The sequence below is a fragment of the Pinus tabuliformis genome, chromosome J, assembly GCF_031772625.1.
Source record: "Pinus tabuliformis cultivar Carrire ecotype Pingquan chromosome J, CPIR1, whole genome shotgun sequence".
In the NCBI taxonomy this organism is placed as follows: domain Eukaryota; kingdom Viridiplantae; phylum Streptophyta; class Pinopsida; order Pinales; family Pinaceae; genus Pinus; species Pinus tabuliformis.
Window position 1 is genome coordinate 408,858,003 of NC_142295.1, and position 9,769 is coordinate 408,867,771.

General features: G+C 33.7%; 1 long non-coding RNA gene across 1 annotated transcript; it reads left to right on the forward strand.

Annotated features, from left to right (window-relative positions):
• Positions 1-1,538: 1,538 nt before the first annotated feature.
• LOC149227566 (uncharacterized) lies at positions 1,539-9,071 on the forward strand. Its single transcript, XR_016247804.1, has 5 exons — positions 1,539-2,343; positions 2,500-2,558; positions 8,495-8,546; positions 8,690-8,767; positions 8,905-9,071. It is a non-coding gene; the product is annotated as an uncharacterized LOC149227566 (long non-coding RNA).
• The last annotated feature ends 698 nt before the right edge of the window (positions 9,072-9,769 follow it).

Sequence of the window (9,769 nt, forward strand, 5' to 3'; positions counted from 1 at the left end):
ATGTTGTATTGATTTTTTGGTTGTGTTTTAATATATTATTTATATCATTCCATATTTGGTTTATTAAGAAGTTGAAAAGACTAGCTACTCAAACTTTTATGTTGAATCCATTACTTTTGTGCTATACTTGTACTTTACGGTTGAATCCATTACTTTTGTGCTATACTTGTACTTTACGGTCGAATGGAGTACTTTTGTGCTATACTTGTTCATAGGTGAAACAATGTACTTTTGTGCTATACTTGTTCATAGGTGAAACAATGTATCATCATATACATCTCATTTTCAACTTCTCTTTATACATATAGAGCACAGTGATTTTTCTTGATTAGAACCTAATTTGAGCTCACATAGTAAACATTCATATATATAGAGATTCTCTTTTAGAGTAATGGTTATTATGTGAATCTCCCATTAATAGAATCTCATCACAAAGATCTTGTTATGACTTCTCTAAAACTTTTTTAATCACTACATATCATAAATTATAGTGTTGATCGGAACTCTACATCTATTGAGGCTTGCTTCCAGGATTGGATGTTTGTAAACCACCAATTTCCTGCTCTACCTTTAGTAAACATTTATATGTATAGAGATTCTCTTTTCGAGGAATGGTTATTATGTAAATCTCCCATTAATATAATCTCATCACAAAGATCTTGTTATGACTTCTCTAAAACTTTTTTAATCACTACATATCATAAATTATAGTGCTAATTTGGAACTCTACAGCGATTGAGGCTTGCTTACGAGATTGGATGTTTGTAAACCACCAATTTCGTGCTCTACATTTATTCATATTTTTTTCATGGAATTTGGAGATCCAAAAATGTTTATACTTTTGAAAATATATCATAGGGCATAATGTCAAAGAATGAAGGTGTGAGGACATCTAGGACTTTCTAGACACATCAAACTCACTAATATTTGAGAGAGATTCCTAGTTAGTTTCTTTGATAGGGTGTCTTGTATGCAATTGTGTAGAACCTTGGTATACATTACACTTTACTTATCTTAAAATACAATTTATTTATATCTATAATTTGTTTTCCTTTATATATTTTATTTTCATAATATATTTGTTTTCATTTATATATTTTACAATGATAATATATAAAATACTATGAATTATCATAAACCTATACATTACCTTACTCTTAAAAAATAATATATATCTATTATTTAAAATTAATATCAATTTCATAAACCTATACATTACCTTACTCTTAAAAAATAATTTATAATATATATCTATTATTTAAAATTAATATCAATTTTTTAATAAAATCCACAAAAATAATATTTTTAATGATTAATAAACTTATTATTATTATTTTTATTTTTTATAACAAATAAACCACTCACAACTATAAATAATAATAGAAACAGGTTACAAGTACATGGTGCACAGTTCAATGCACATAACCATATTTTAATTTCAACGGTCTCTGTGCAGATCATATTTTAAATACACATTTTGATGTCAAAGGCGGCATTGGGCTCTGTGCGGATGCTAGCGGCGGATTTGAAAGAGGGAAAAACTTTCGAAATTCTTGAAATCCGATATATATTATCACAGTTACACGCTTGGCCGGCAGAGCAAGAAAGAGTGGAAGGTTAAAGATTGTAGGGTATCTGATAGATGGTAGCTGGTAGGCATTTGCTAGCCTGGCCGGCAGGAGCCAGAGTGGAGAATTTAGGCCTTTCATTTGCTACCTTGGCCGACAGAGCAAGAGGGGAGAGCAGAAGATCTGAGAGATGGTGGGCTTCTTATTTTTAGCTGGAGCTTGGCCGAGAAGGAGAGAGCAGAAGATCTGAGAGATGGTGGGCTTCTTATTTTTAGCTGGAGCTTGGCGGAGAAGGAGAGAGCAGAAGATTGGAGAGATGGTGGGCTTATTTTTCGGTGGAGCTTGGCGGAGAAGGAGATTGGCAGAACAAATTAGATAATAGAGCCTGACAGATTTTGGAATTTGTTGGGTTTAGACAGAAGAGCAGGACAGATTTTGCTGTTTGTTGCATTTTGATACTCCGTGTTTTCTTTTTTTCCTGGAGCATGGCCATGCTTAATTTCTGTCTGCATTTTCTTTTACTTTTTATCTATTTTGTTTCTGTTTATTTTCTTTTCCTGGTTGGTCTAGATTTGGGTTTGTTTGCTGTTTTTTTGGTTCTGGTGGTTGGTGTAGATTTGGGTTTGTTTGCTGTTCTTTTGCTTCTGGTGTGAGAGGTTGGTACTTGTTTTCTGGGTCAAAGAGCTAGGGCGATGTCGCAATAAGCAAAAGAGGGAGGGCGATGTTGCAATGAGCATAAGACGGGATGATTGATTTAATTGTGGAGACTGAGAAGGTAGGTACTGTTTTATTTATTTGGTTTTTAAATTATCAGATTTAAATACATTATAAGATGACATAACTGTATTTCAATATCTCATGGATAGATTAGTGTTTATCATATTTATTTTTTTCTTTGGATTAACTTGTGCCGTTTTCTCTTGAGGTGCAGGTGAAGAACTATATGACCATCCTGGAAAACAAGGCTGCGGTGTATTTTTTAGATTACAGGTGAGATTAACTTTAACTTTTGGTTTCTCTCCTATCTCATAAGATTAGGGATTAGATACATATTCACTATGGTTTTAGTTAAAAACTTCTTCTCCCAATTGCATTTGCATGTAAGGGTTAGGAAAGATTTTATAATCTTTGATGAGTTTCGTTTTTTATGTTTCTGGTTTTTGGTTGGGAAAGACTTTATAATCTTTGATGAGTTTAGTTGTTCTGTCTTGACTCTTTAGTTTTTTTAGTACTGTTTATGTCCTAATAGGTTTTAATTTTTGAGTATTGTTATCAAAGTTCAATAAATTGAGAGTGATTTAGTGTTAGCATAAAACCCTTGAATGTTCAAATCTAAATAAGGTTTCAGGTTTCCAGAAATTTCTTCTTAGAAATTGTTTTTAGAAGTTTATAATCTGTGATGTGTTTGGTTCTTCAATTTCTTTGTGCTGATTTAGCATTATAGCATAAAACCCTCTAATAACCAAGTCTAAAAAAGATTTTGGGGTTTCCAGAGTCTTCTTCTTAGAAACCTTTTGTAGAAGTTCAATATGTAGAGGCTAGTAGTACAAATAATTCTGCATTCCCTGATCAGAACCACAATCTGTGATGTGTTTGGTTCTTCAATTTCTTTGGGTTTTATTTCATAATCTGTGATGTGTTTCGTTCTTCAAATTCTTTGGGTTTTATTTTTTTGGTATTGTTTATTAGGTTTTATTTTTTGAATATTGTTTATGAAATTTCAACTTATTTGTGCTGATTTAGCATTAGCATAAAACCCTCTCATAACCAAGTTTAAAAAAGATTTTGGGGTTTCCAGAATCTTCTTCTTAGAAACCTTTTGTAGAAGTTCAATATCTAGAGGCTAGCAGTACAAATAATTCTGCATTCCCTGATCAGAACCACAGCAGCCTCCTGATCAGAACCACAGCAGCCTCTTTACATATTCTTGGATTAACTAGACATATAACTAAGGGTATGTTAAGAGTTGAATTATACTGCTATCATGTACACTTAAGCAAATTAAGCTACCAGCATACTACTCTTAAATGCGTCATTATTACCTTGTATGAGTTCATCATTATATATATAAATAAGCAACTTGTAATCTAGCAAATATTCTTCTAGATAGATGCTACATGAGATAATAGAACTACTAGGTGGTGAGTGATCAGAGAGTAATACTGGTTTTCATGGAACATAAGTGAGTTCTTAGCCCTATAGGCAGCTTGCTCTTAGTATGCTTAAGCTTGTTCTGAAGCTCTAGTGTTCACACTATTATATGGTTTAGTAATTGAGATTAGCCTAGAATTACATCTTACCTTGATACCAATCACTAGACTGATTTAAAATGCATACTTAAAACTGCTTGAGGAATGAGCCAGTAAGGGACTTTCAAATCAGTAAGATAGAAATTCAATTAATTTAAAATTTATCCTTAAATATACTTTAGGAATGAGCCTATAAGGGATTTTAAAGGTATGAGAAATCCACCCGTGAGGTAGATGAAATATGGAGCCAGAAATGAGCATGGATGTAAGAGGATAATGTTACCAGTGAGGTGTTGTAACACATCCTTGGGAATTTTTTTTTTTTCTTAACCTATCTTATGAGGTATCTTGAGCCACCCTTGTGAACCTTTTTTTAGTAACCCAACTTATGAGGTATCCTGAGCCAGTATTAGGAGCAGTCAAACCAAATTGTTGGTGTTGGTTATCTACTTTCTATCCCTTCTTCTGGGGTTTTCCCTTCAACTAAGCTAAATAAATGCAGAAAGTGGATGTCAATTAAAAGGATCTGCCCATGAAGCTATGAGCAAGAGGGGTATTCTGGATGGTGGGGAGGAAAAGGGTGCAAGAGCATCTGGCCAGTATTATGAGCAGTCAAACCAAACTGTTGGTGTTGGTTATCTACTTTCTATCCCTTCTTCTGGGGTTTTCCCTTCAACTAAGATAAATAAATGCAGAAAAGGGATGTCAATTAAAAGGATCTGCCATGAAGTTATGAGCAAGAGGGGTATTCTGGATGGTGGGGAGAAAAAGGGTGCAAGAGCATCTGGCCAGTAAACATTCAGATGAACCTGGTCATTCTGGTTTGTTGGATGCCAATGGTGAGAAGATTTTAATTGACACTATCACCTATTGTGCACCCAATAATTAGGGATGGAGGGCTGACATATTGCTATTAACCAGAACAGACCCAATTCAGCATGTCTTGCAGCGTAGAATACACAGTTTATTGATGCGTGTGTTTTCTGGAAGAAAGGCTTGATGACTTTATTAGCAGGCTTTTTATTTGATGACTCGCACGATTAATCATAATAAAGTGTCTAGACTTTTTGGGCTGCTGTATGGCACACAATTCTCGTGACATGTCTAGATTTTTTGCAAAGAAAGGGTGTCAGGATTGCTCTATGAATAGCTTGCTGTGAGGACGAACAGTAAACTTTATCTATAACTTATATCTGGGGTACTTGGGGTTTCTATGTATACTTATATGGTATTGTTTGTTTTCTTAATCAGTGTAATCGGTTGTGTATCTTCCCTCTGATTTAAAATTGGTTACTTAGTGATCAGTCTGCGCTACTCAATGTCTTGATTTGATAATTGGTTGGTCACTTTGTTATCAGTCTCTAGCACTCAGTATTTTGATTTGATAATTGGTCATTTGCATAGTTTGTTACCATGTCCAAATAAGGTGTCTGTGCCGCGGTAGATATACCAATGCGTAGTTCTGATTCACAGTCTAGCTCCCCTGAACAACCATTTGGATCCACTCGAGTTTAATTAGGGTAAAGTTTTTTCCCATTTGAAAACCATTGCAATTTACGGAGACTGAATTGCCATCTTCTTTCCAATCGAGAAGTCTTTCAAGTTTAGGGCAAGATTTAAGATGGTCAATCTCTGCTGCTGGTGGATCAAGAGGTTGCTACTTGTGCAATGCCTAAATCCCCTTATTTATCAGGACTTTGATTGAATAGCTTGCATGAGAAGTTCCAGATCCTTGGAATGTCCTAGTACCACTGGAATGTCAACTTTTGACCAACAGCAGATGAGGATTGGCATTCTTCTATTTCCGCCTTGTTAAAATATGTATTTCGGTACTAGATATGTGCAATTCTTATAAAAAAATCAGATTGCCTGGAAATGCATACCCATGGTCCTCCTCCTAGGTTTTTTTGGAGTTTTGTAGCCTATCAGCTGCCCTCTCATCTTTTGCACCCCTCTCATCTTTTGCACATACAGCTAATAATTTTTTTCCAATCCCAGTTCTACGATAGATAGCATAGATAAGAAATGTATACTTCAAAGTTTCCTGCTCTTCCAATTTTGAGGTGTTGTCCGGATAAATATTGCTTGAATTTTTCGACAACATGCATAAGGGTCAATATTTCGGATTTCCTTATCATAGATGCATAAAAGCTTCTCTTTGTGAATCAATTTCTACTTCTCTTTGTGAATCAATTTCTACTTTGAAAAGCAAGAGGCTACTGATTTTGCCTGACCAGTGTTCATGTCAGTGCTCAAGGCATCATATTTCACTTCTAAAGTCTGTGAGAGCCAGCCTTCTGTTACAAGTATTTGGCAGATGCCTGCTTGCGTTGGTACAGTTTGCCATGTACAGTGATTTTTTTGTTTTTTTTAATAGTCACAGTAATTCTTTGGATTTGCTTCATTTATCTATTTAGTCCAACAAACCTTTTGAAGAATGAGTTACAAGAAATGCAATGTGGTGAGTGAGGACCTTCAGATATTCAGTCTGACCCTCGCTAAACCTAGCTGTTACAGTACTGGATAGACAAACTTAAGTTACTAATGAAGTCATTTAGTTTCACCTTCTGTAACAAGTATTTGACAGATGCCTGCTTGAGCGTTACAGTTTGCCATATAGAGTGAACTTTTCGTTTGTCATAGTAATTCCTTGGATTGCCTTCATTTATCTATTTAGTTCAACAAACCTTTTGAATAACGAATTACAGAAAATGCAATGTGGTGAGTGTGGACGGAACATGCAACCTTCAGTGTGATGCTCATATTTGACATATGCCTGCTTGAGTGTTACAGTTTTCCATGTAGAGTGAACTTTCGTTTGTCATAGTAATTCCTTGGATTGCCTTCATTTATCTATTTAGTTTAACAAACCTTTTGAAGAACGAATTACAGAAAATTCAATGTGGTGAGTGTGGACCGAACATGCAACCTTCAGTCTGATGCTCTCCAAACCTAGGTGTCACACTACGGATGACATACAAGTTCTTAATGAAGTCATTTAGTTTCACCTTCTGTTACAAGTACTCGATAGATGCCTGCTTGAGTGTTGCAGTTTGCCATGTAGAGTGAACTTTTCTTTTGTCATAGTAGTTCCTTGGAATGCCTTCATTTATCTAATTAGTTCAACAAACCTTTTGAAGAATTGATTACAGAAAAATGCAATGTGGTGAGTGTGGACGGAACATGCAACCTTTAGATATTCAGTCTGATGCTCTCCAAATGTAGGTGTCACATTACTGGATAGACAAAGTTAAGTTATTAATGAAGTCATTTAGTTTCACCTTCTGTTACAAGTATTTGACAAATCCCTGCTTGAGTGTTACAGGAATGAACTTTTCTTTTGTCATAGTAATTCTGTGTATTGCTTTCATTTATCGATTTAGTGTTCAACAAACCTTTTAAAGAATGAGTTACAAAAATACAATGGTGGTGAGTGTGGACCGAACATGCAACCTTCAGATCTTCAGTCTGATGCTCCCCAAACCGATCTGTCACACTACTTGATAGACAGGGGCTTTTACTAGACACAATCTGATACATGTCCAATAATTATTTTACTATTATTTCTCTCTCATCCTTAAGATACCTGTATGGGGAATATTCTACTCTTCCAGGAACCTGAAATATATCTTCAGTCTGATGCTCTCCAAACTGATATATCATAAGATGCCTGTAGGAGGAATATTCTATTGTTCAAGGCAACCCAAAAATATATTTCTATTGCTCTTGAAGGTAAATTGCACATATCCTCTGATGGAAATTCACTATATTCATCCTGTATAATCAACAATGAAATATCTTTATCTTTTTTGAATGTTGTGTAGCTTTTCAAAATATCAAATTAATCATGCATAATAAGCTCCTCTGGACTTGATAGATAATTTGATCAAATATGGTACAGGTCAATTGATGTACCATATATAAAACATACTGAATTGTACAATGGGTATGGTTCCCACCTGTATCGGTTCAGCAGAATTTATAATGGGTGTACATCGCTATTAATGCAAAAAAGACTCAATTGAGTAGTTTGTCTTACGCTGTAGGACAAAACAGATTCAATTGAGTAGAGTAGTTTGTCTTACGCTGTAAGGGCAAACAGACTCAATTCAGCAGTTTGTCTTGTGCTGTAGGCCCTCGATTGCTCTCCCATCAACTTACTCAATTCAGCAGTTTGTCTTGTGCTGTAGGCCCTCGATTGCTCTCCCATCAACTTACTCAATTCAGCAGTTTGTCTTGTGCTGTAGGCCCTCGATTGCTCTCCCATCAACTTACTGAGTTACTGAGGCGAGGCCAGGCAACTGTAGTGACTTGTGTGAGCCCAATGACCTCCCCTCAGAGCGTGGCACATGAATGTAATACATATTTTAAATATGTTTTGATATTCTGTGAGCGCAATGACCAATCAGAGTGTCTGGCACATGTTCTTTTAACTTAATTAATTTATTTTAAGGTAAGCTACCAAGTTGCTTAGCTTGATTGAATCAGTCAATCTTGAAGTGCGTTAATGGCTCCTAAAGTATCTTCCAGGCAGGAATTATATCTCTGTGAAATTTACAATGAGCTAATTTTTATTCTTAATCAAATATGAAAGGGTCTTTAAACTTTTGTTTTTGTTTTTATTATCTAATGGTATATTTGTAACCAAAAATTTATTTTTCTTGTTTTGTCGAACAGGCAAAAAACAAGTGGACGGAGAGAGGGCTTTTGACAAGAAGTTACAACTATGGTGAGTGAAATGGTGAGTGAAATTTTTATTAGTTACAACTATTATTTTAAAATAAAATTATTATTACAACTCTGAAGCTTCTTATTATATGAAACAGGTAAAATTATTATTACAATTTTGAAGCTTCTTATTATATGAAACAGGTATAAAAAAATAGATTGGAAGCTTTTCCACTCAAACCCAGATGCAGAGTGTTGTAACAAAACATTATATATGAGAAGGTAAATGGAATTGTTTTGCAATTTCATACTTCATGTTTAATGGACTAATTTTGATCTGGTTTAAAAAAAATATTTAATTGTTTGTTATTGATTATCTTAAAATATTATCAAAATTATAAATTTTTAATGGTATGCAGGGACCAAGAAGGTAGATGGAAAGAACAGGACCAAGAAGGGGAGTGCATTGGCAAAGGACAAAGAATCTTTGTAATTGTAATTGTATTATTATTTTTGATGTACCACTCAAAAACAATACTTCAATAATAATCAGTTTTTTTTTTGGAGAGGGGGTTGACCCCTTTTCCCAACCTTCCAAGATAGCATGGCCAAAGCTATCTTGGAGGAGTCTCATTGTCTTGGATGGTTGTCTTTTTCTTTTCTCTTTTTTTTTTTTTATAAGTTTTTTAATTTTAACATTTTATTTTAAGTTGTTTGACCAACAATAATTTTATGATACAAGTCACTTTAAAATATGGTTTCTGATATAATGATTTTTAATTTTTAATGCTTTTACAAAAATTATTCAACTTTGTGTTTAAAAAAAATTGATTGAACATATTTACTTCTTTTTCACAGCATAGCCTTTATACCAACCAAAATGACTATAAAAATTAACTCACAAAATTACATTTTAAAATTATGTTATTTAATAAAAATTAATATTTAAAATGAATTGATGTTTTTGAAAAAAAATCTGCTTCACATTATTCTCACATGATACTTTATATACCAAGCACAAATGGTTGAAAATTAACTCATAAAATTACATTTAAAATTTTGTTATTTAATAAAAATTTATATTTAAAATTTATACAATTAAAACCCTAATCACAAATGGTTGAAAAATAACTCATAAAATTACATTTAAAATTTTGTTATTTAATAAAAATTTATACAATTAAAACCCTAAATTTTACCTATTTATGTGTTGTTGTGTTGTATTGTGTTGTGTTGTTATTTGTGTTGTTGTTGTGTTGTATTGTATTGTGTTGTGTTGTGATA